This window comes from Apodemus sylvaticus, chromosome 1 (assembly GCF_947179515.1).
Source record: "Apodemus sylvaticus chromosome 1, mApoSyl1.1, whole genome shotgun sequence".
NCBI classification, from domain to species: Eukaryota; Metazoa; Chordata; class Mammalia; order Rodentia; family Muridae; genus Apodemus; species Apodemus sylvaticus.
Window position 1 is genome coordinate 118,852,950 of NC_067472.1, and position 27,368 is coordinate 118,880,317.

At 37.1% G+C, this 27,368-nt stretch overlaps 1 protein-coding gene and 1 non-coding gene across 3 annotated transcripts in view; one reads left to right on the forward strand and one right to left on the reverse strand.

The window, feature by feature from the left end:
• Window positions 1-27,368, reverse strand: part of Grm5 (glutamate metabotropic receptor 5) — a 551,762-nt gene that overhangs the window by 488,473 nt on the left and 35,921 nt on the right. The gene's annotated exons all lie outside the window — the stretch shown is intronic.
• Window positions 558-690, forward strand: LOC127676582 (small nucleolar RNA SNORA17). Its single transcript, XR_007976045.1, has one exon. It is a non-coding gene; the product is annotated as a small nucleolar RNA SNORA17 (small nucleolar RNA).

Sequence of the window (27,368 nt, forward strand, 5' to 3'; positions counted from 1 at the left end):
AATTCATGCAAACAGATACATATGCTCTGACATACACAAACGCATACCCAAACATAAGCATGTACACACACGTACAGAGAGAAATAAACAGGAAGACCTATTTCACAGGAAAGAATAAACAGTAGATGAAAATATCAATATAATTATTGTGTTAAATTGTCTATACAGACTTTCTAAGTCTTTTTAGATGTAGTTTCATATTGTTTAATCACAAAATTATTATTGTAAATTTTAAAAATATAAACACTTATCAGGAAAATTATTTAAATACTTCAGCAAAACATCAAAAGGTAAAAGAAATAACTTCATAGAAATTTTGTAATTAAAATACATAGCCAGAAATTAATAAGAAAAATAAAACCTTTTAATTTATGGAATAATCTGTGAGTTATACAATAGAAACATTGAGACTACCCAACCTGAGCAGAAGAAAATGACTTCTCTAAAACAAAAGTGAAAGCTACAGGGATCTGTAAGACTAGACCAGAATTTGTAACACTCATCACATTGCCTTCAAGGAAAAGAGGGTAATGTTGAACACAAGAAAATTATCTACCTCTGCCCCTAGATGACTTGCGGGTGTGGCTGATGTCACAAGTACACCAGTAAATGGCAGAGGAGAGAGGCTATGTCTAATGCTCAGTGTTTTAACCCATAAACATCTATCTGAATGATTAGTATCCTAAAATTCACTGAAAAAAACAAGCCTGAAATTACTATCAATCTTTCTATCAGTCTGGCTCTAAAGGGCCAGGACGGGAGCTAGCCTGGAGCAACCACCAGTCACCAGGATGGGCTGCCAGGAGAGGGGCCACACTGGAGTCTAGAAGAACCCTGCCTGGTACCTTGGGCACCAGGCTGGAGTGAGTCTGAGATAGACAACTATTAAAAGGGCTGGCCAAGAAGTGAGCATGAGACTACTGCAAGACAGGTGCCAGGGGGCTGGGACAGGGTGCTAGTCTGAGATAACCACCAGTCTCTACTGGCACCACACAAGCCTAGGGGGCTGAGGGGCAAGCAATAGCCAAGATGATCTCCACCAAGTGCCATAATGCATGAGCAGGGAATAGCACTTCTGAGACCACTCCTGAGATGACCTCAAACCATCTGAGAACCCATGTGTCACTAAGTGGAGCAAGTAAGTGATGGGGAAATGAGAGAGGAAGGGAAACAAGAAAGATGTGGGTACAATGAAGAGAGGCAGAACTGGAGACTTGAGGGTAGTGAGGGACTGTGATACCACCTGGGACCATGATGGGGATCTGGCCTGTGCTGTCCTTGGATCCATGTCTGAGTCCATGGCCTGGAGCAGGGTCTCTTACCAGCAAAGGTCTTGGCTGCTGCTCAGGGACATGTTGATGTTTGATAGCTGGCTCCATCCCTCACCTGAGCATCATGGGAGATCTAATCATACAGACATGAAAGCAGTAGTACTGATTCACCCCTAGGCAACTGCAATATTTTGGAAGAGTGTACTCTGCATATTATAAGAGTTGCTGGTGAGCTGGCCCTGGGGATAACATGAGAAAACTAGCCCTACCACTCCTCTCCTGTTTGGTGGTATGGACACAGGCCAGACACCTTAGTTCCCACTCTCCCCTTACCACCTGCAGTGCACTGGAGACTTGACCCTCTGGTCATGAGAGCAGGAGAAATGGCCTTGCCACTTCACTATCTGCAGCACTGGGGAGAGTGGGCCCTTAATCTAGCTTGGGCATCACAGTGGAGGTGACCCTGTGGGGCTTGGGCATAGGATAGTCAGCCCAGAGGGCACAAACATAGGCCCCACAACTTATAGACATTGATATGACTTAGATAAGGAAGAGAATCCCCAACCCCCAATTCCTTCCCATCTAGGGAAGGCAAGAGAGCTGACTTGAAGGACGATAGAGCAAGAAAGCTGGTCATGTCCCTCCCCTGCTGCAGTATTCTGGAGAGCTGACCCTGAACCTCAGGCATCACAGTAGAGCTGACGCTGGTGTTGGGGTTGCTGGTGAGCCAGACCTGAGGACATGAAAGTGGGAAAGCCAGTAGGCTGACCAACTCAAAAATTCTCAGGCCTAGATCCAGGGCTTTGAACTGACCTATCCCAATATATAATGCTCTTGAACTGCTCAAGTGCATGAAGTACATGGTCCTATAGATCGAAAACTACATAATTTTCATGGCACAGGGTAACAACGGGATACATAAGAGCAATTCCAGTGATGCTGCAGTGTCGATAGAATAACAGAAGCTAGAGTCCTCTTGCCAGGCTGATTAGTCATTGCAATGAACATTTGCAAGCAAAGAGTTATGGACTAAAAAGTATAGCTTGGGACACACTGTGACACACTGCAGTTTCGATAAGTTTTTTTCTCTATTGGGTTGCAAGAGTAAAGGGTGGATACAGGTGTGAGGGGAGGGGAATAATAGTAGGACTTAGCTGTGTAATATGCAATTCACAAGGAACCAAGGGAAAAAAGTAAAAAAGAAATAGGTGAAGGGTCAGCTTTTTATGTGTGAAAATGTTTATGTGTAATGTAATACAGCTTATTATGTGATCATATCAATACTGCCAACTCAAAGGAGATTTCCTCAATTAGATAATAGTATCTGCAAAAAAAACAGTACAATCGCTGGCGTTGAGTTGAAAAATTGAATGATCTACTACTAAATTCCAAACAAGATGATTCTGTGCCTTCTTCCCATTATATACGTCAAAGTACTAGATATTGTAGCCACTGCAACAGGACCCAACAGTGAACAGGAGGAACACTTATAGGAAATGAAATTAAGTTGTTCCTTTTAGAAATGATGATTGTCTCAAAAGAAAATCTCCTGGAATCTATGACAATGTTTCTGAAAATTCAATGAATTCATGTGTAGAGTTAGAGGCTTGACAAATACATACACATATCAGATATCTTTTATCAGTGAAGATTTGTGAATAATAAACAAACAAAATCCTGTGATTATTAAGCTACTCAAAAATTGAAAAATTTGAATATGAATTTGATAGTATGTAGGTTTTTGTATACATTGATTATATTATTCTAAAATGTATGTGAGTAAAAGGAAAATAATTAGAACACAAAATAATTTTGAAAAACAGCATAAAAACATTTTTTTAAGTTTCAGACTTGCTTACTCTTGTCACTGCAATAAATGATGTTTGCTTATTGCAGGTGTTCAGACATGGACACCTGTGGACCAGAGCCAAGAATCAGAAGGACTGTCTCATGTTTTCTTGAGTTTTGGCAAATATGCTAAAGCAGTTTAGTGGAAGTAATATTTCTTTCAACAAATGATACCAGAGAATGTAAATATCAAAGGGAGGAGATTAAAAACAACAGTAAACAAAAACAAAACAACAACAAAAATGACACATACAAACCAATGGCTTTACACAGAAAATGTGAGATTGATGATATTCCAGTTTATAACAAGCAACTATACAGAATTATTCCACAAATACAAAAGGATTTTTGTCCTATAGGGCCATGAAAAGAGTTTATTTGACATCAATAGAGAAATACATAGAGGAGAAAATTGGGGAGTAAAGCTTTATTAAAAATTAACACTTGCCCTGCTCAAGACCTTGTTGAGAGGATTATAATAACAAACAAACAAAATCAAGCTACAAGTTAGGAAATATTTTCACCTGCACATTTAGCAAGTTATTACTTCCTAGAATATATAAAAATTCTCAAAAGTAAATTGTTGAAAATTCCAATTGTCCAACTCCAAATTTGCTTTTAATTCCTGTAATGAACAACATAGCCAAAAGGCACTTAGGAAGGAGAGGGTCTATTTGGCTACACATGTCCTGATCATAGTCTGTCACAGCCTGTTCTCTTCTCAGGAGAAGCCAAGGTAGTGCTCACTCAGGGAAGGAACCTGGTTGAGGGACTGAAGCAGAGAATGTAAAGGAATGCTGCTTACTGACGTGCTTTCCAAGGCTTGCTGTATTTGCATTCATATAGAATTCATGAACACCTGCCCAGGAGTGACATTACCCACAGTGGGATGGACAGTCCCATCCACATCAGCACTTAATGAAGAAAACACCTCCACAAACTTTGCCGATGCAATGTAGTAGAAGCAATTTTTCAGTTAAGGTTTTTTTCTTCAAAGATGACTTAGCTTGTGTCAAATTGACAGAACAAAGCAACGCCCTGCACCTATACAACTGCTAGCTCTAATATGAGCAATGTTCTGATGAGATATTTAAGCAAAAGTAGTACACTGATACAAAAATTAAAAAATAAAACACACATAGTAAACTTCAAAAGCATTAGCCATCAGGGAATTCACATTAAAACCACAATTAGATATCACCCCTCTTAGGAAAACAAAAACAGGACATTTCAAAGAATTCCTAAAGTCAGACATTACTGGGAGGAAGTAAAACGGCACAGTGTCTCTGAAAAGCAATTTCACAAGTTTCTTTGAAAAACAAATACCAAAGTAAGTTTTCTATTATTGTACAACCCAGGAACTGTACTTCACATATTGATTTTGAAGAGCTAAGAACACACAAACCTCTGCTTGATTGTTTATACCAGCTTTAATTGTTGCAGTCAGAAACTGAAATCAGGTCAGATTCTTCCAACAGTTTGAGTTTAAGGGGTGGTAAAACTACGGCCACTTATAAGAAGCAGTGGGTAGATGGTAACAACAAAGAAACATCCACAAATCTCCAGAGAGCTATGGCATGTGAAAGGTCAAACACTCCCCAAATTATATCCTGTATAGTTTTCTTTATTACATACTATTCTTAAGATGAAGAAATTACAGAAATGAAGAACATGCTGCATATATAGTAGAAAGTAGGGAAATAAATGTTGCTATTAAAAGAAGACCTCAAAAAATGGAAAAATCTTCCATGCTCATGGATCGGCAGGATTAATATAGTTAAAATGTCCATTTTGCCAAAGGCAATCTACAGATTCAATGCAATACCCATCAAAATCCCAACTCAGTTCTTCATAGAGCTAGAAAGAGCAATTCTCAAATTCATCTGGAATTTAAAAAAAACCCAGGATAGATAAAACTATTCTCAACAACAAAAGAAATTCTGGGGAAATCAGTATCCCTGACCTCAAGCAATACTGCAGAGCAATAGTGTTAAAACCTGCATGGTATTGGTACAGTGACCGGCAGGTGGATCAATGGAACAGGATTGAAGGTCCAGAAATGAACCCACACACCTATGGCCACTTGGTCCTCGACAAAGGAGCTGAAAACATCCAATGGAAAAAAGATAGCCTTTTCAACAAATGGTGCTGGTTCAGCTGGAGGTCAGCATACAGAAGAATGCAAATTGTTCAATCCTTACCTCCTTGTACTAAGCTCAACTCCAAATGGATCAAGGACCTACACATAAAGCCAGACACTCTGAAGCAAATAGAAAAGAAACTGGGGAAGGCCCTTGAGGACATCAGTACAGGGGGAAATTTCCTGAACAGAACACCAATATTGTATGCTCTAAGATCAAGAATTGACAAAAGGAACCTCATAAAATTACAAAGTTTCTGTAAGGCAAAGGACATCATCAAAAGGACAAATCGGCAACCAACAAATTGTGAAAAGATCTTCACCAAGCCTACATCAGAAAGAGGGCTAATATCTAATATATACAAAGAACTCAAAAAGTTAGACCCCAGAAAACCAAATAGCCCTATTAAAAAATGAGGTACAGAGTTAAACAAAGAATTTTCACCTGAAGAACTTCGGATGGCTGAGAAGCATCGTAAAAAATGCTTGACTTTATTAGTCATTAGGGAAATGCAAATCAAAACAACCCTGAGATTTCACCTTACACCAGGCAGAATGGCTAAGATTAAAAATTCAGGAGAAAGCAGGTATTGGCGAGGATGTGGAGAAAGACGAACACTCCTCCACTGCTGGTGGGATTGCAAATTGGTACAACCACTCTGGAAATCAGTCTGGCGGTTCCTCAGAAAACTGGGCACGTCACTTCCGGGGTATCTTGCTATACCACTCCTGGGCATATACCCAGAGGATTCACCAGCATGTAATAAGGATACGTGCTCCACTGTGTTCAGAGCAGCCTTATTTATACTAGTCAGAAGCTGGAAAGAACCCAGATGTACCTCAGCGGAGGAATGGATACAAAAAAATGTGGTATACATACACAATGGAGTACTATTCAGACATTAGAAACAATGAATTCATGAAATTCTTAGACAAATGGATGGAGCTGGAGAACATCATCCTAAGTGAGGTAACCCAGTCTCAAAAGAACACTCATGGTATACAATCACTAATAAGTGGATATTAGCCTAGAAGCTAGGAATACCCAAGACACAATCCACATATCAAATGATGTCCAAGAAGAAGAAGGAGTGGCCCCTGTTTCTCGAAAGGCTCAGTGCAGCAAATTAGGGGAATACCAAAACAGGGAAGTGGGAAGGGGTGGATGGGGTAACAGGGGGAAGGAAGAGGTCTTTTGAGACTTACAGAGAGGGGGGATCAAAGGAAGGGGAAATCATTTGAAATGTAAATAAAAAATATATCGAATAAAAAAAGAGCAAAAAAAGAAAAAAGAAAAAAAGTGAGGACTTGAACCTGCTTTGTGGTTGAACTGCAGTATATTTCAGCTGTGCTGTTGTGGCTTCTGCTTCATTTGCATAAACTGTTTAATAGTATTTGTAAACTGGTAATCTTTTGTGGTCTCTCAATGTACAATTATCTTGATATAAATTTTATTACCAAAAAAACTGTCTAGCATGCTCTATTTGACATCATCCAAAGACTTTGAAATCAAATTATTAACAGTAAAATTAAGAGAAATAACATATTTTGACCAATTATCATGGAAAAGGAACAGAACATTTTGAGTCCTTTTTGTTCCTAATATTCTCATCTCATAATATACTCACATGAAAACAAAGCAGCTATATTGCTAGGCACTGCCGCTTTTCCTTTCCTTCTGGATTGTTCTTTAAATGGGAGTAATAACACTCCTAATAGGCATGTGGCACAAAGTCAGTACTTAAAGCTTACAAAATCTCCTAAACATCTTGGTTTAAATTAATTTCTCTTCCAAATTGAAACTTTTGTGGTTTATACCATCTCTAACTGTATCCATGTTAAGAAAAATGTAGTTTTAAACCTAGGTAGCAGCTGAGAATTTCAAGCCAATATATTTTTCAACAAAGTCATGACAAGCTGGAAGATTTTATCAAAGTAAGGAGGCTGCTTGCATCAGAGAAAGAGCTGCTGGATATATTTAGCAAACCGGATGTTCATTGAGTGTGCTATTCAAGAACATTAGGTAAAGTACACAGAAAAAAATCCTATTTTGGGTTCCTGCTTCCAAATATTCAGAATGAGAGGCTACTGACATTAATAATTGTTGCTGCTCATTCCTATTGAATCGCAGGCCTATTTTGTAATGGATCTTGATGGGTCATATTTTTGATAATCTTGTCAGGGGAGTTTATTGGGTGCTTTATTCATGCAAATGTCCCACCTTCAGCAAAGGTAGTATTGATTTATATGTATTTCATATCACTAAAACTTAGCACAACAAGAGAAATGATTACTTAATACATATATTCATTTCACATTATAGGATCACCGGAGTTTTCACAGACTTCTTTATCTTAAGAGAAATATAGTAATATCATTCTTTCATGAACAGCCCTAAGGCTTCTCTTCACTCAGGATGATGCCACACTCATCCTCCTCATTTTATAACCCCCAACTCCCAGGTAACTCCCACTGCTGTACTTTGTCAAGTCACTGAAAGACTTTCTAAGTAAACCTTGCCCAAGAATTAATATATAATATTTTACTTAACCCACTCTACACTAACATATTTTAGGGTTTATGTACTTTAAGTCTTCAGCTTTGTGAGTAGAGTATAAAATAAAAAAGTTTTCTGGTATTTGTTCACTGCTTCATCCTTGAACTTATCTGAAGACCAGGTCCCAAGTCTAACACACACACACACACACACACACATACAAACACAAGCACCAGCACACTAATATACATGCCTGTGTTCATACATGTGCATCACTTGGGCTGACAATACTCTCCACAAGAACTATACCCTCCACGAGAACTATGGAATAACAAATACTGCAGTATCAGGCTCAAGAATCCTTTTTTTTTTAAGTTGGTAGTAAGAGTAGGACAAATAAGTCCCCCAAAAAGTAGGCTATCACTGTTGATATTTGTTGCCTCTTAGAAATTGAAGATAAAACCCTTTATTTCTATAGATATCACACACTTAAGACATAGGATTAATTATTTGAGTTGGAACTGAACTGAAATCCTCTTTCTTTTAGTCAACAGCCATGACACCAGAAAATACCTTTGTCCCAAGCAAGGGAAGTAATTAATAACTATATCTACCTACAGCACCTATGAAGTACAGTAATGACTTATATGACAAGATATTCATAAAGGTATAATAAGTGGCACTCATTTGTTGGCTTGCCCAACAACTGTGTAATTAGACTTTAGGTGAACTTGACAGAAGGAAACTCAAGCCAAACTTCCCAGGGATAGTGGGATCAGGGACTTAGATAAGAATCTAATATTGTCACTTTGTTAAACCAGCATAATACTATACTTCATGCTAAACCTAAACTTTATACCCACAGATATATATAGACTCACTCTCATTAAAGATAATTTTACTTACAGAAAATGGAAACCATCACTGAAAACTACAATTGTACAGTGTAATGATCAACAAATCATGAGAAGCTGTGTCCATGGCTCAGAAAATACTGTAGAAGAAGGGCTAGAAACAATGTCAGATCCAAAATACTAGGAAGTCTGCCTGAAATGGTCTCTCCTAAAAATGATTGCATAAATAAGACCTGAACAATGGTAGAATCAATAAAGAAGCTAATGTAGAAGAAAACAAGTTTCACAGGGTTCCATTCCTAGACAACTAATGACTAGTGAGAGAGAGAGAATTTGCCTCTCTCAGAAATGATTTGCTATCCAATACAAACTAGTCAGCTTTGAACCATAGACAAAAGACAAAAAGTTATGTATATGTATGTGTATGTGTATGCATATGTTTATGTTTATGTATATGATATATATGTATGTATATATACATATATATATTGGAATAAAGGCTGAAGGGAAGAATGGGAAGGAAGATCATATTTTATATAAAATATATTAAACATTTTGTTTAAAAGATATTATCCAATAGACAGAAGACTTATGTTTGTTTTGACATAACATATTTTGTGTTACTACAAATGTATCTGAGACTGACTGCATTATAAGAAGAAGGTATTCATTTGGACCAATATTTTTTTCATTTTTTATTAGATATTTGCTTTATTTACATTTCAAATGGTATCCCTTTCTGCATTACCACTCTAAAAACCTCCTATCATATCCTCCCTTCCCCTGATCATTCCTCCCCAATTTCCTGACTTGCATTACCCTATTCTGGGGAATGGAGCCTTCACAGGACCAATGGGCTCTCCTCTCATCAATGTCTGAAATTGTCATCTTCTGCTACATATGTAGATGGAGCTTTGGGTCCCTCCATGTGTACTTTTTGGTTGGTGCTTCAGTCCCTGGGCGTTCTACAGGTACTGATTGGTACATATTATTGTTCTTCCTGCAGGGCTGCAAACCTCCACAGTTCCTTGGGTCCTGTCTCTAGCTGCTCCATTGGGGACCCTATGCTCATTCAATTGGTTGGCTGTGGGCCATGAGTATTTTGATCCACTTTCCAATAAGGATCACAGTATCCACCCTTTGGTCTTCCTTCTTCTTGAGCTTCATGTGGTCTGTGAGTTGTATCTTGGGTTTTCTGAGCTTTTGGGATAATAGCCACTTATTCACTCCTAATGACTTTTTCCAACATAGTTACTGTCCTGTACCTAGAGTCCCAATTCCCTTCCCCAATATCCCTAGAGCTCAATAGCTCAATTTTATATATATATATATATATATATATATATATATATATATACATACATATATATATACATACATATATATATACATATACATACATACATACATACACATACACATATACATGTGTGTGTGTGTGTGTGTGTGTAAAATCAGAGCTTTTTTTCATCTTCTAAGGTAAAAGTGATAGAAAAACTAACTAAACTAGGCATAGTAGTCTATACCTAACAAACCTGCACTTGGGAGATAAGGAAGATTAGGAAGATCAGGTGGTTCAAGCCATCTTTGGCTAGATAGAAGCATCTTTGGCTACTTAGAAGGAAGAAAACAAATAATCACAGGAGGTAGAGGGAGGGAGGTGGAGGGAGAGAGATAGGAGGGAGAGAGGAGCAGGGGGAAATGGTGGGCAGGATCAAGAATGGGAGAAAACAGCAGAGAAGGACATATTAGACATGTATAGCAGTGGGGGATGGGAAACTGGGGACAGCAACTAGAAAGTCCCAGATGCCAGGGACCCAAGAGGTTCCCATGACTCAGTGGGGATGGCATTAGCCGAAATACCCAATGAAGGGGAGATAGAACATGTAGAGACCATAGCCAGTGATTAGGCAAGGTCCCTAGTGGAGGGATGGGCCAACCACCTATTTGGCATCACTGAGAGGGGAGGCCCTTGGTTCTGTGGAGGCTTCATGCCCCAGCATAGGGGAATGCTAGAGCAGTGAGGCTTAAGTGGGTGGGTGGTTAGGGGAGTACCCTCATAGAAGCAGGGGGCAGGATCACAGGATAGGGGTTTTTTGGAGGGGAAACCAGGAAGGTGGACTATATTTGAAATGTAAATAAGAAAAATAACCAAGAAAAAAGAGAAAGTATGAGGCCCTTCAATGAGTTCTGTGATTCCAAAATGCAAGCTTTTTCCATTATAATACCATATAAACATGACCCATATAAATTATGTAAATCACTCAAATCTTCCAACAAATCCAGAGCTGTAGAAAGAAAAAAAAAGAATATAATCCCTGACTCAGAAATCTGGCCTAGAAACATTTTACATATATTTTTCTCTAAATAGTATAAGCTATTTGAGGAAAATGCAAATGTCCAAAGATCAGAAAAATGTGAAAGTAGGATGAAAAAGATATATAGAATAAGTGTTCTTAGTCTAAGATACATACAATTATACAGGCTTGGTATAGCAGAGATTGACAGAAACTTTATATAGATATACTTCACTAAAATTATATGTCCATCGTAATATCATAGCATTTGCAAGACTTGAGGTTTTTAGTAAGATGATAGATAAATACATAGTTTGAAATTGATATGTGAGTCTCGTGTTCTATCAAGTGAGCTAACTGTGGATGAAATTTTTAGTTTATGAATTAATGATATAAAAGAACTCTTTTATACACGATTAAATGGAAATAGACTTCCAGTGACTACTGTGGACCCCATCCAGGTATCATAGTTTGAATACAAACTATTCACAAGCTGTTCTGTTCAGGGCTTGGTCTCCAGAAAATGGAAATCTGCAGGGAAGTTGTACAAGCACTGTGCGGTGGGACCTCTGGAGGAAGTAGAGATGTGCCTTTGAAGGCTAGCTGGGTACTGACTCTTTCCTCTCTCTTGTGTTTTACTTTCTGGTTAACACAAGATAAGAGCTGTCTTCTATGATTTCCATTTGCCATCAGATTCTTCAGTCTTCCCATAGGGTCCAAAATAATTAAAAATACACAGCAGTGGATGAAACATCTCAAAAAAACGAGCCAAAATAAACTCTTACTCCCTGTGACTATTTTTATCGGGTAACTGGGAGTGAAATACAAAAGCAAAACAGGTTGTATAGAAACAAATGGATAGTTGAACATAGGTTTTCTTTGCTACTTCAATTTTCTTTCCAGTTGTTTACTACAGCATGATGCTATATGTAAGCAAAATCTTACAAATATCTTTGTAACAAGGACACATACATTAAAGAATAAATGAATGGGGAAATTTGCGTAAAATATAATTTGAAATTTTATGGACAAATTAAAAGTATGTGGACTTTTAAAATAAACTTAGAAGACAAAAATCTCCACAGAAAGCTCCATACCATGACATGTTTAAAATATATGAGCAGGGAAGGATACTCTATAATGAAGGCGAAAGAGAAGGTGTGCTACTTGCTTTTCAAGCTGCTTAGACAAAACATCAGTCAAAAAGCAACTTAAGAATGGATTATGTGGGCTTAAGTTTCTGAGGAATATATGTTATGACAGTAAGACATGGGAGCAAGTGCAAGAGGGTTCTGGTTATAATGCATCCACATTTATCCACATTTGGAAGGGTAGAGTGATAAATGCGATAAATGTTGGTATTTGTACTGGCTGGTTTTGTGTGTCAACTTGACACAGTTGGAGTTATCACAGAGAAAGGAGCCTCTCTTGAGGAAATGCCTTCATGAATTCCAGCTGTAAGGCATTTTCTCAATTAGTGATTAAGGATAGGGGGAGTGTTGTGGGTGGTGTCATCCCTGGGCTGGTAGTACTGGGTTCTTTGAAAAAGTAAGCTGAACAAGTAAAGGGGAGCAATCCAGTAAGCATCACCCCTTCATGGCTTCTGTGGCAGCCCCTGCCTCCAAGTTCCTGCCCTGTGTGAGATCTTATCCTGACTTTATATGGTGATGAACAGTAGTATGGAAATGAAAGCTGAATACACATTTTCCTGCCCCACCTACCTCTTGGTCATGATGTTTTGTGCAGGAATACAGACCATCGTTAAGACAGTATTTACCTAAATGTTTTTATGCAATTTGAAGGCCCAGTCCACAGAGTAGTGCTGTTCATAAATTAGTGTTGGGTCTTCTAGCCTCATTTTACCTTATCCATACAGGCCCTCCTAGATAAGTGCAAAGGTTTGACTCTGCAGAAATTCTTGGTCTTGTCAAGATGACCTCCACAGAATGAGCTTCTGAACACAAAGGAGGTATCTATAGAGTATGGCTTACAATTGTAAGGAATTGTAAAATATTAATGGTATTGATTGTCTTTCAGAAGTCTTGGCTTTACAAGGGACTAGTGAGAATATCTGTGTTTAAGTTTAGATGGGTAAATAGAAGAAACACGATTTTTTGTTGTATTAATAATGGTGTAAGATAACTAAGGCTATTTTGTAAGAAAACAGAGTGACCTGGAACCTGCTAACCTGCCTAAACAAAACCCCAGTGAGCTATAATTAATGCCAACAGTGATTGCATCTGCTTGGTTTTCTTAACAAATTAGCCTCTTCTTTTCTTCATTTTTTAATTCTTATAAACATTATTAGCATTAATTAAACAAATTCATGGCCATGTTTCTTATCTTATTTTAAAACTGGAGTTCTTTGAGAGCAGAATTAAGACATGCAATATTGAAACAAATAGATCAACTTATCAAGGTATTCAAGCATATTGCGATAACAGCTATGGGAGGAGATGACAGTTTCATTATCCATTCAGTGGTGTGTGATAGAAAAGTACCTTTATTTTACACATGCACAAAAATGACAGGAGGTACTAGAGAATATTCCAGCTTATTCATCTATAAAAAGTTGCCCTAACTGATCACTAAAAGACAAAAATTTCCTCACCACTCTTTCAGCTACAGGTATCCCATCCTTGAGGCTTTGGGTCTGTGGTGTGCTTTAAACAAAACTAAGCATGATAGGGTTAATGTAGTGTGATGTCTATTCCTGCCTCTAAAATCTCACTAACATGCACTATGCTACTTGTTAAAGCCATTAATGCCTTCGAGCGACCCTGTAGGAGGACCAGCAATCTCAACCTGGATCCCCCTCCCCCATTCTCTCAAGCACTGAACCACCAAACAGGCAGCATACACCAACTGATATGAGGCCCCTAGCACACATCCAATAGAGGACTGCCTGGTCTGTGTTCATTCAGAGATGATGCATCAAGAGACTGGAGGCCCAGGAGAGTTTAGAAGTCAGGTGGGGTTGAAGGTAGGGACACCCACGTGGAGACAGGGGAAGAGGAGGAGGTACGGGATGTGAACAGTCAGAGTGTGAACAGGGGTTGGCAGGGTGGGGAATAAAATAGGGAGTGTATAAAAATAATTAATATAAAATGATAAAAAGGCCATTAATGTCTATGTATAGGTTGTCTATTCTTATTGCAACTATAATGCAGAAATATTATTTCATAGATATTTTTCTACATAAAAAAATTTAGATTTAGAGGGGTTCAATAATTTGAACTTAGTTAAATAACTAATAAGTGGAAATGTGTGAATTTGATTTTTAATTTCTTGATTCCAAGGTTATTTCTATTTATTCCTATTTATTATATATTTCTATGTATTCCTAGAATTTGTGCCCATGCTGATAGAAGTGATGGCTAACTCAATAAATATAGTTTCCAAATTGATTAAAAACAACAAGAAATATATATAGAAGAAAAGGAAATAAATGAAGAGAGAAAAAGGAAGGGAGGAATGGAAGAAAGATGAGGGGATAATAATTTATAGCATCATGAATAATAAAAAAAATAAAATAGAAGCTTCATGATCAGAGAAGAGAAAATTTAAGATCAAAGACAAAATGGGTGCTATAATCCTGTGGAGGCAGGGTGCACCTGCAAGCATTACATGCAAATGAAAATCCGTAAGAACAGCAAGTGCTTAATACAGCAGTAAGTGGGTGTCCAGTAGGAGGGAGCTGCTTCTCATTCTTTAGGCCGCAGCATTCTGATATAATTCAGTGAGTTTCTAACAGCAAGCTAACCATAAACACAGTGTATAACATTTAAATTTGATGCTTGGTTACATTGCTTACTTCAATTCTGGACTATTTTTGTTCAATCTATGGTAAGGAAAGAATATAACTACACTGTAATTTTACTTTAAGTCCAAAAACTATTCTGTTTAAAGACCCAAGTTTACATCAGGATCTAATTTCTGCATAGATCTTGTCAGTTACTCTATATGATAAAGAAAAAATAGATTAGAGCCATTGACTCATAGTCTAAACAAAATGGCACATAATTTAAATACTAGGTGGATCAAACACTAATATTTAAGAGCTACAGCAGGGCATTATTTCAGCTAGCTCAAACAGCCAAAGATGAAAATGTAAGGCTCACAAACAATGTTATGAAATAATTAGGTACTTTGGGAATGATTTCATTATTCCCTTAGTCCTGTATCTATTCTAAGACACACTATCAAGAACTTGTTTCTCTCTACAAGTGGCATGGACTTTTTAGTTTGCATATTGTCTCAGCATCTTATAAGATCCTGAAGAATGTCTATGTTTGTGAATAAATACCCATAGAGATCAACAAAACATCTATTATGTGCTACATATGTCATTACATATGTAGTATCATCCATTCTCCATACTTCACGGAGTAAAGATTTTGGTGAACAAAATCAATATATAGCTGAGTGTCCTTTCCTTTCAGATTAGCTGAGACTGTAGTAGGATATTGTGTCCGTCTATTTTGTGTAAAACTTTTGTGATCTGGGTAATGACAACAGTTAGAAGCAGAGCAGACATGTTATTATTTTCCTTTATTTATCTACAGAAAGAAATATTTAAATGTGCACTCATATTCCTAACATGATTTACAGAAACATGCTGACATTTACCACCCTTTGTTCTGGGAATATTAAAGGGAAAGGCATTATAGTTTTCCTTTCCTTTATACTTAGAAACTCAGGAAAAGGCAAGAGACTGTGCCATTCTTTATACAGTGCTTAGGAAAACTCCACTGTTGAGGTACATCTGTGTTCTTTCCAGCTTCTGGCTATTATAAATAAGGCTGTGATGAACATAGTGGAGCATGTGTCTTTATTACATGTCTCCATTACATGGAGAATCTTCTGAGTATATGCCCAGGACTGGTATAGCTGGATCCTCTGGTAGTACAATGTCCAGTTTTCTGAGGAACTGCTAAACTCAACAACAGAAGAATGGATATAGACAATGAGGTACATTTCCACAATGGAATACTACTCAGCTATTAAAAACAATGAATTCATGAAATTTTTAGGCAAATGGATGTAACTGAAAAATATCATCTTGAGTGAGGCAACCCAATCACAAAAGAACACACATGGTATGCACTCATTGATAAGTGGATATTAGCCCAGAAGTTTGGAACACCCAAGATATAATTCACAGAACAAAGGAAGCACAAGCAGAAGTTGGCCTTGGTCATAAAAGAGAGGAGAGACCCTTGGTCCTGTGAAGGCTCAATGCCCCAGTTTAGGGGAATTCCAGGGCCGGGTAGAGAGACTGGGTGGGTTGGTGAGTAGGGGGTTGGATGGGAGAGGGTGGTTTTGGAGGGAAAACCAGGAAAGAGGATAACATTTGAAATGTAAATAAAGAAAAATCTAAGAAAAAAAGAAAAAAAAACATTAGGAATAAAATTCTTGCATAAATGGCACTTTAAAAAAAAGTTCCACTGAATTTGGAGTAATGGCTCAGTAAACAAGAACACTTGGAAAATAATCATGAGTCTGTGATAAGACTCTACATCAACATCAAAGAGCAAAAATGCATCCCTGTAATTCTTACACTGCTGTAGAAAGACACAGAAGAATCCCTGGGGCTTGATACCAGCCTAGCTCCAGACTCAAGGAACAATCCTCTCTCGAGGGAATAAGATGGAGTATGAAGGCATAGAAGACATAAAGCTCTTCTGCCCTTTGCATGTTTGTGCCCACATAGGTGCATACACCACACAGTAATTCACTAAGTAAATCAATTCATTAAAAACACTCAACTATGGATCTGTGCATAGACTTTATGGATATCATATTTTGGATGGAATCTTATTAAATGAAAGAGCATACATAAAAATAAGATCCCAGCTTCCTATGTAATCCATAGGAATACAAGGCAGTATTTAAAATACGGTGAAAACTTTGCTCTATTAGAGCACTCTTGCCCCAAAACACCTTCAGATAAAGATATCTCACTCTAGTTGCTGTGAACCATGAAAGCTTGTCCTTATATTGCTGGCATCAGTATCCTTTTCAGGAGAAATCATCAAACGTCATTTATAACTAAGACCTACCCATAATCTAATGTTCCTCCTGCCATAAATCCTTAGCCATTAGTATTACAGTTCTTATCACACCCTGACCTTTTACAATCATCTGACACATGAATATAAAAGTTAATCATGTATGCACTTTTGCTTAATGAATAGAGGGCAAATTCCTTGCAAGTAGAAATTAGACAAAATTTATTTGTGTGACTTGCTTATAAAGTACATTATATATGAAAGCTTCAACTGAAATGAATCTGTAAAATTTATATATTTTTCATCCTACTTCTCATAACACTATGACTAAGAATTCCCAAGGCTGACTTTTTAAAATGTTTATTAGCTTATATACCTAGAATACACATGGGCATACATACATACATTACAAACGTGTTCTTGTATATAGAATATATGTGATCATTAATGTAAATAAGTACACAGAACATATGTATTTTTCATAATCATTGCTCACTCTCTATTATTAATGAAAAAATATCTTACTCAAGAAAAGAAAATAGCAAAGAATTTATTACTGGCCATTGTTATCATGACATCACAAAGTTATGGGAAACTTTTCTGAGTTAAGTTAAAGGTGGCTAAGAGGATACTACGTATATGATTTATTTTTACAGACTAAACTACCTTTCTTTGTTTGATATTTTCTTTATTTCCATTTCAAATGTTATCCCCTTTCCCTGTTTTCCCTCTGGAACCCCCCTACGCCAATACCTCTCCCCATGCCTCTATGAAGATGTTCCCCCCCACCCACCTACCCACTCCTACCTCCTTGCCTTTGCATTCCCCTATACTGGGGCATTGAGCCTTCACAGGACAAAGAGCCTCTTCTCCCATTAATACCTGACAAGGCCACCCTCCCTTTTACGCTTATTAATTATATATCCCACCATTACATGATCTTACATTTCCTTTCCTGGTTTGTGTGACCAGTGTGTCCATGCCTGTTATAGTTACTTGATAAGCCTGCATTGATTTTAATTTTATCCTGGTTAGATCACAGAGTAGTCAGAATCCTAAGGAGCAAAGGTTACTATTTATTAATGTTATAATAAAAAGATGACCAATCACATGAAACACAGAAAAAGATGGGGAAACTGAAACCCCTAGGTGTCATGGGTCTGAGGTTATTTAACATTCCTGACTTACTATTATTTTGAACTGGTTACTTAACATGTCTAGATTGCTAATTCTTTATTAATTAGATGACTACAAGTTATAATATCTATAAGATAACTTTACAGGCTTATTATATTAAATTATGTTTAAACTATGCATACATATGTCAAACCCAATATAACAACTTAAAAGTTTTAGGAAAATATGACTTCTTTGTCCTCCTAGTGAGAGATAGTTCATGCTATCATTTCGATACCAGCTCTCAAAGAATATGAAAACTGTATACATCATTATGCTTTTATCCTCCACTCAGAGATAATGACTGAGAAAAAAATCAATGGAAACGTGTTGACAGGGTTTTAAAGGGCATAGGCCGCAGATAATTTAGTTACTTACTCCTGGAGCACAGAAATTATTCTGGACATGAGTATGTCATTTTGAGGATATATTGGGATCTCATTCTTCATTAGGTAAATTTTAGTTCTTATTTTTCCTGAAACTACATACAGAGAAATATTTTTACCTCTGTAATTTAAGAGCCTAGACAATACTAAATAGCATTTCAAGAGCAATATGCAAGTAATTTGGATGGTGTATATGACACTTTCCATTAGAAATTCTTCAATGCATAATATTTATTTAATTAAAAACCACTTCACCATCTTTCCTTGAACCTCTGATAGTGATATCATATGGTGTAGAAGGACACTAGACATGCCCTAGCTGTTCACACCTTTAGCTATCTTGTTAGCTAACAGTGAGACATAAATGGTATGACTTTTCACCTCATGGCTGTTGTGTGTAGCATATTGCTACTCTACCTTAGTTCTGGGAATGGGTTAAGCTACCAGCCCCCACCCAGCTTCCCTTGGATAAAAGACACACACACACACACACACACACACACACACACACCACAGTTGTTCATTTCAACTTGCCTTGTGTTCACAATTGCTGGGCACTACTTGACCCTAGAAAATATGCCCTTATCATTACTCTAAGCTCCAAACCTCCCAACTGCCCTAACTTAGATGGTCAGTTGAATCTAGTCCCTGCTAGACCATTTCTGACCACCCAGCTATAGAAGTGGCCTCAGCCCACTGGTACTCCTGAGACCTCACATGGCTACCTTGTTCTCTCTCCTCTCTTTCTCCTCCCTTGCTCTTTCTCTCTTGTCTCCAGGGACCTGGAAGTTCTGCCTGTCCCTTCCGACCAGCAACTGGCTGATGGTTTTCTTTACTGATAGATTAAAATCCATCAGAGCCACACTGCCACATTGCCTTTACTTCTCATTTGAAACAGAAGGCTTAATATATTTGCATCTGAGCTCCTGCTATTACTGATAATAGATCTTGTACAAATATTTTTGCCTCCGTGTTTGATACATATATGCTTAGAGTTGAAATATTATGATGATAGATTTTTCGATTAAACGGTCTGGAGTGAATATTATTATCTCTTTAAATTAGGTTTGAAATAAACTTTGTCAGATATTAGAAAAGCCATACATGATTGCTGATTCGAATAGCTTTTCTATCCTTTTTGTCTAAGCTAGTATCTATTATTGATCACAAGTTGTGGTTTATAATGGAGCAAATCTGTGAAGTTGAAATAGTCAAATCTAGTTGTGGGGGAAGCCATATCTATATCACAGCACAGCACAGAAGGATAGGACTTGAATGGCATATGCAAGGACTTGATTTTTCACCCTCAGCCCCAATAAAATATCCAGAAAGGAGGAAAATAATCCAAACACAGCAAACATCTATGGGAAATTTTTGCTGTTTAAAAGTGCATATCATTGACCTTTTTAGGAGTTGAGATTAAAAAGAACATTGTTTACCTAAGTATTAACATATCGGTATGAAACTATGTCTTAAATTTGATGTTACATATTATTTTGTGCATGTTTACAAATATCACATATTATGTTATAAAATTATGTGTATATATGTGCCGCATTCATATATTAAATATTCCAAAACTAATTTTAAATGGAAATATATCTTATAAGATTTGTTCCAAACATAACTTTTATGTTGCTGTTACATTGTACAAGAACTTTAAATACTATTACTTGCAGATTTTAATAATTACCTTTTTAAAAGTAGCTAGTAATAAGTCTTCTACATTTTGAATTTATGTTCACTGTGTGTGTGTGTTATTTCAACATCACCTAAAATTTTCCAAAAATAAAATTATACTATCCTTTGTTATTTGAGAAAGCAGAGACTAGTATGGGCAGAACTTGAGAGATTTTTTCTAATAAATATTGATATTTAATACATCACTCTTTCTATGACTCAATTAGTCATTAGGGAAATGCAAATCAAAACAACTCTGAGATTTCACCTCACACAAGTCAGAATGGCTAAGATTAAAAACTTAGGAGAGGGAAGAGGGGTTTATGGGACTTTCAGAGAGTAGGGGGCCTAGGGGAAATCATTTGAAATGTAAATAAACAATATACCGAATAAAAAAAATTAAAAAAAAGAACTGAAAAAAATACTTCATGTAAAAAAAATTATTCATTTCTCTGAAAGAATATCAAATACTATTAAATGCTAAGCCATCTATCTCTCCAGTTCTGCTCCTTAAGGTCCCCCTACAAAGTTTTAAGTAAATGCTTCTATCAGTAAATATTTGATTTATATAAATGCATAACCTGGGGTATCTTTTTATTGCTACGTAAAGTTTTCTCAGACTAAGCAGAATTGTGAGTACATAGAAGTTGAAGCAACTTTCTGCCAGGACAACACATGAGTTTAATTATCTCTAAGACAACTGAGTGTTTTGCTACCTACATGTGATCATTAACCCGGCAAGCCTCCTGCTATCTCTGCCTGCTATCATCCTCAAATGCTGTCAACAGGTGCAAGAGCTGCTACAAACCAGCACTTGAGAAGTTTCACCTTACAAATGATTTCTACACAGGGAAAAATTAAAGGTCTTTAGCAAACTGATTTGTCAAATTAAAGGTGTTTATGAACTATAATATAAAGGTTACAGGATTATGCTAGTAAGCCCAGACTTCATTAGATTCAGCACAGTCAGCTATATTCAATTAGTTACTCTCAATTGTAATTGGTTTAAGGTGCAATAATCATTATGTGTGTGAATGGATTTGAATTCGACTCCTAGCACCCAAATGGCAGCTCACAGCTCTATGTAACTTCATTCCCAAGGCACCCAATATAGTCTTTTGGCCTGAGTAGGCTCTAGACAGTCATGTATACAGGTATACATGCAGGCAAAATGTCCATGCACATAAAGATAAATCCTAAAACATGCTCTGAGTATTTAAGAACACAAAAAATATGACCATACTGTCCTTGACATACCAGAAGAGGGCATCTGATCACATTACAGATGGTTGTGAGCCATGGTGTGGTTGCTGGGAATTGAACTCAGGACCTTCAGAAGAGCAGCCAGTACTCTTAACCACTGAGCCATCTCTCCAGCCCCAAGAACACAAAAAATAGTTTGGGACACATGCTTATACTTCTGGGAAAAAGATGAAAACAAATTTGGATTGTAATAAAAAGAATTTGATTGATTACTTTTTTGATAAAATTATAAGTCATGGTTGAGTATTGATATTGCAGGACAGAGCATCTGCAGTGTTTTTCAGAGTTGAAATTTTCATTTTAAAATCATCAGTGTTGAAAATACAGTTACACATAAATATGTAGTTTTTTTAAACCTGCAGAAGCATGTTTAGGAGTGAGGAGGCTCAAGCATCTCTCCTGCATCTCAATGCAGATGAAGAGTGGGCCAGATATCTCATATTCATACACTCAAGGTATGCTTTCCTGTACCAAAAGGACAGTTCTATTGTGCTACCCAGGCTTGGTGCATGGCTAATGAGGGACAAGGCCATTTCTGTACAGCACTTGGACATCAGTATGGTCCCAGACCTTAAGACAGACCAGGAACATCCACATGGCCATATTACCTATTGTGGTAATGTGGGCCATTGACCCTTACTCTTGCATTGCAATAGACCAAAACAGGACACTCAAGGGCAGCATGGGCATAGAATTTACTATGGTCTCAATTGACAGGGCAGGCTTCTCACATCAAGCTCTTTCTCCCCAACCTTGTGTCTCTAGTTCTTCATATTTTCAGTGTTCAGACCTCTCAGCTTCTCTTTCTCTTCCGTATCTCTACCACATACTTGCACACCATAGTGGCAAGTGTTTCCTTGTGATCAGTAGAGCTACCCACTGAAGCTGCAGCACTTAAGAGAGCTGGCCCTGTACCTCATCTGGGCAGTACAGTAGTGATGGCCTTGTTGGTGTGGTTAAGCTGGTTCAGAGATCGTGAGAGTGGGAGAACTGTCCCTGTCACTTTCCAGATGCAGCATTGGCTAAGCTAGGCTTCTGAAGAGCCTGCCCTTGTGGTATGGGTGAGAGAGAGCTGACTGACCTACTGAGCTTCCTCCAAAGCTTTCATTGGCCCATCACAACCTCTAACCCATTATGAGTTGCTGGAGCATGTTAATGGGCAAATCCTGCAGATCCAAAGTGTGAGGTTCTCCATGTCACAAAGCAGCAACATAATACCTAAGAGGAGTCCCAGTGAAGATCTATTATTGATAGTGCATAAAGAGCCAGAGGCCTCCAATAACAATGAATTATTGCAACAAGCATTTTCAAGCAAAGATGTTTGGACCAACGTGTATACTATGTGATACACTGTAGATTCCACTACAGGATGGGTGTTTTGGGGGGGGGGGGGGCGGGGGTGATTTTTTTTATTTGTTTGGTTGTTTCTTTTTTGTTTCTTGTTTTATTTTATTTCATTGGGTAGATTTCAAAGGCCAACTGAGGATGGATAACAAAGAACAGGGAGATGAGTGGGTCTGGGGAGCATGGTATAAAATGCATCAAATCAATGAGACAAGTGTTTTTTTTTTAAAAAAAAGAAGCATGTTTAGAGGCAAAAAATCATTAATTTTCTCTTATAAGTGAGTACATAAAGGTGTGTCTAACAATGAACTCAGTGAACTCTCAGTTCCATCTCACTTGGGCATTCTGTTTCTAATGGAGATAGTGTTTTTTGGCAGGGTAGCATAATGTTTTGTTTGCCTGGCTGGCTGGTCTTATCTTTAAAATCAGATTTCGTATAACCCAGGCTAAACTCCAACTCAGTAGGAAGACACAGAAAACCTTTAACTTTGGCCTTCCTGCTGTACCTCACAAGTGCTAGGATTACATGTGTGTGTGTGTCAGCATACATGGCTGTGCGTGTTCTAAATCTGTTGAAAATAAAGAACATATCAGCCTTTCCTTGTTTTGGTCTGGTCTTCAGACCATCAAAGCTGAACTGCTGGGCTTCTAAATGTAACTATTGATGTAGTCTGTAAACCGTGTTTGATGAATAAAAGAAAAGTGGAGCCATCTGTTAATTTTATTGGCTTCCTACAAAGTAAACCCTACTGAGAATGTCATCCATAGGCCCAGTTTATAGAACAAAATAAAATTTTAATAAAACCCAGGAAAGCATGCAGATATTAACTCTAACCTCCAACATCTCTTTTCACTTTCTACTGTGCGTTTTCCACATGCACAATAATATGGCTCTTAGATTCCCCAAATTCCTACCATTTTCTCAGTGTTTGATCCACATTATTAATTCTTTTTATACCCTTCCATGAGAAGAATGAAAATTCCCATTAACAAGAACAGCATTATGATGAATGGTTAACCTCACAAATATATACATAGTAGACATGGTAGACCAGTCTAGCTCTATCTGTTGTCAAACCCAATAAAACGACACTTTCTCTTAGACATACTGTATGGAAAATACAGTGATCATTTGATATGTTTTTCAGTGCTCACTTGCTGTTAAGAAAGAAAGAAGATTCAGAAGAAAGGTTAAAACTAAAAAAAGTTTCCATTCCTGCAAAGGAAAAAGCAAAAATGATCCAACTTTCCACATCAAAGTTCAGATTAATAGGTTCATCAGCAACATTTTTTTCTTTTCGTTTTACAACATCCATTCCCTCATTCCTCCTTCCCACTATTTCAGTTGAATATCAAAAGATCAGCATATAGTAGACTCACCATATATAACGAACAGAATATTTATTCTTAGTGGCTCAACTTTCTAATTTATAATATAGGACTAATAATAATTTCCAACCAAGAATGTTGAATGTATACACTGGCTATTTTAATATCCTAACTACCATCTAGCATAATATATGGTACTTTGCTAGACCAAATGCTAGTTATGGAAGTGTTCATCACCTTACACATATATTCAATGATAAATGAGGTTCATATACAGAGTATGTGCAATGGGAACAAGGCTTTTGTTTGTCAATCACATCAATCTTCTTAGTGGTGTAGCTCTGGTGTGGTTGAGTGTGGTATACTCCAGTGGAATGCCAAATATTTGTGAGTATATAGACAGAACAAACTGTTTGATGGCCTTTGAAAGAAGAGAGGACACAACATTGGGTGCATGAGGAAAAGAGTAGGAAGGTATTTATAGACGAATTGGTAGGAGGAGGATAACTAACACTAAAGAGGTTGAGGAAAATGCATGGTAATCTAATATTTATAATCTTCCTTTAAAAGATACTTTTAAAGTAATTTAATTGACATAACATCTATAAAGATCACTGTTGCTTGCAGAAGCCATAGACTGTCCAGCAAATGAAATCCAACTGTCAGGTGTGAGATATTTCTATCAGTTGTTAGTCCAGGGTTCCAGATGTCCCAAATCATTATGCCCCAACTATCACTTGATGACAAGACCCTATTGCTGAATACACCATACACTTAGGTCACTACCAGACTTGGAGAAATAAATATGTTAATGATCTAGCATAGCTGGGTAGCTATTATAGTGCATTAAGTTGATTTATAGACAGATAGAAGAGAAAAAATCATCAATAATCTAGCCCATTCCAATTTCTTAACTCTATGAGCTACAATAATGACCAGACTGAAAAGATATGCACATTTGTATAATTTCATGTATTGATGGCATAAATGCTACAAGGATAACCAATGACTTTCTAAATGGGGTTTAGGCTGAATCTACATAAGGAGTCATATAAACTATGTGGCTGCAAAGTTCATACATCCTATGGGAGAACCTACTACTGTTATTTTGCTAAATAAATATGGCATTAAACTTCTTTCTATATATTCATTCAAATACTGATAAATGAAACTAGCTTTTACTCTGCAACAGAGAAGAATATTTCATGAAGACTGATAAAATTAATTTCTTCTGGATATGATTAAAGTGTTACACTCCTGAACTCATAACAGCTATGGCCATCTACACAAGACAAAACCAGCCAAAATTTTAGCATAAGTGGGTCAGGAGCTTATGAGATTGAAGTTCTGAGAGTTACTTGCAGGTGGTATCTGTTGGGGAAGGGGGAGTCAGTTTTCTTTGGAGCTGTGGCTGCTGGTAAGTTGCCTGTGCACCAACAGATGGTATTACACCCATCATGCTTACAGGCCACTTTAAAGACGAAGGTGCTATTAGGTTCGGATGAAGATGCAGGGCACCAAGACATATATGATCAAAATATACAGCTCTGTGAAATTCTAAAACAAATAGATAAATAGTATAAAATTGTTTTTCAAAAAAAATCTACTTTTATACTTATGCTTAACATTTTGTGGTAGACACTGCTTTTTAAGGTCTCACATTTATTAGGATATTTCATTTTTATTATTTCATACTTTTTAGATTTTCTGTATAGAAAAATTAAACCTCAAAATTATACCATTTCCTCCTATAGTCTCCCATAAGAGCAGAAAAATGATCATTTTCACTCTAAATCGATCAGAAGATTTTCCTACTATAAAGCCAAAGAATGAATGAGAGACATTTATTTCAACAATTCATATTATTCAATGATCTAAAATGCTCTGCCTGGAAGAAGTGTCATAGATCTGCAGGCACCCTTTGAGGTTTATTTTTTTTTATGTGATACAGCAGTGGCAGCCTTAGGAGGTGCTCTAAATCCTCATCAGTACAAAATCTCAGCAAGTAGAAAGGCACCTGTAGCTGTCATTTATGGAAGGGGAGGCAACCAAAAGCATTAACAATTGTTAACCTATGACTTTTAGTTTATTTCTACCAATTACCATGTGAGATAGACAATTCTGAGCCTACTTTAAAAAAAAGCAGTGAAAAATCTCTGCTAATGCCATAGGGCAAGCTTCAGAAATGAAGTATAAAACCACCTTTTAGAATTCTAATCACATATTAACAGCATCATAGATATTTTAAGCAAGGGGCCAATATTAATAATATACTCACCATTTTTGCTGCCTTTTCTCTATGGAAATTAAGGAGTATGCTCATTTGTGGCTACAATATTAAACTAAATTTTTCTGTGATTGTAGAAACAGTACAGATCTGTAGTAAGAATGTGGAGCATGGTAGAATGTAGTGATAGGGTGAGAATTAGGTAAGATTAGGGAGGCTGGTAGTGTCAGCTTCCAAATATCATACTATTGGATAAAAAAATAAAATCCACAATAAAATATTATGGTAACTGTCATTCAATTATATTACCTCCTAACAGTCATTAACATAATTTCATTCATATCACCTAGGCAGAGAGCCATAGCAGCTTCAGGTCTCTCTCTATCAAACACTATTCAGTCATGATAGACTATGGATTTTCTGTTTTCCTCACAATCATGAACAGAAGCAAAATGTTAAGGAAGAAAAAATAAAGAAAAATCTCACCAAGAATGGGGTCATTCCACCAACTGCACAGTCCTGAGTAAAAGCAATGCATTGCCAAAGCTTCTGTTGTTGGCTCACTAGATTCACAATATATTGGCTAACTGCTTCTTTAATCCTATTTTTCTGCTTCTTTGAGTCACAAAGATGCTTCCACAAACTCACTTTCTAGATCGTGCAGTACCTAAGAAAGTCTTTTAACTGGAGCAAGCAACAGTTTCCTAGCAAGGTATCCATCATTTTGAATAATAATCAAATGCTGGCAATCTGTACGAACACACCAAGCTTAAACTCTTTTTCATTTTTGTGAAAATGAATAAATGATACAAAATGTGGAGGACCATGAAGCTAAGCAACACAAGCATTAGAGATGGAAAGATTAGAGATGGAAAGATTGAATTCAAGAATTGACAGTTCTGGACATAGTGCCTACACATTTGAAAATTGGTTTCTTTGCTTAAGATGGAGGTTAAATGCCTTCTAATAATGCTGCTTGTGTTTAATAGATTCACCCACTCAAGTACATTATTAATTAAGACTGAATTCTTTCACTTAGATTAGA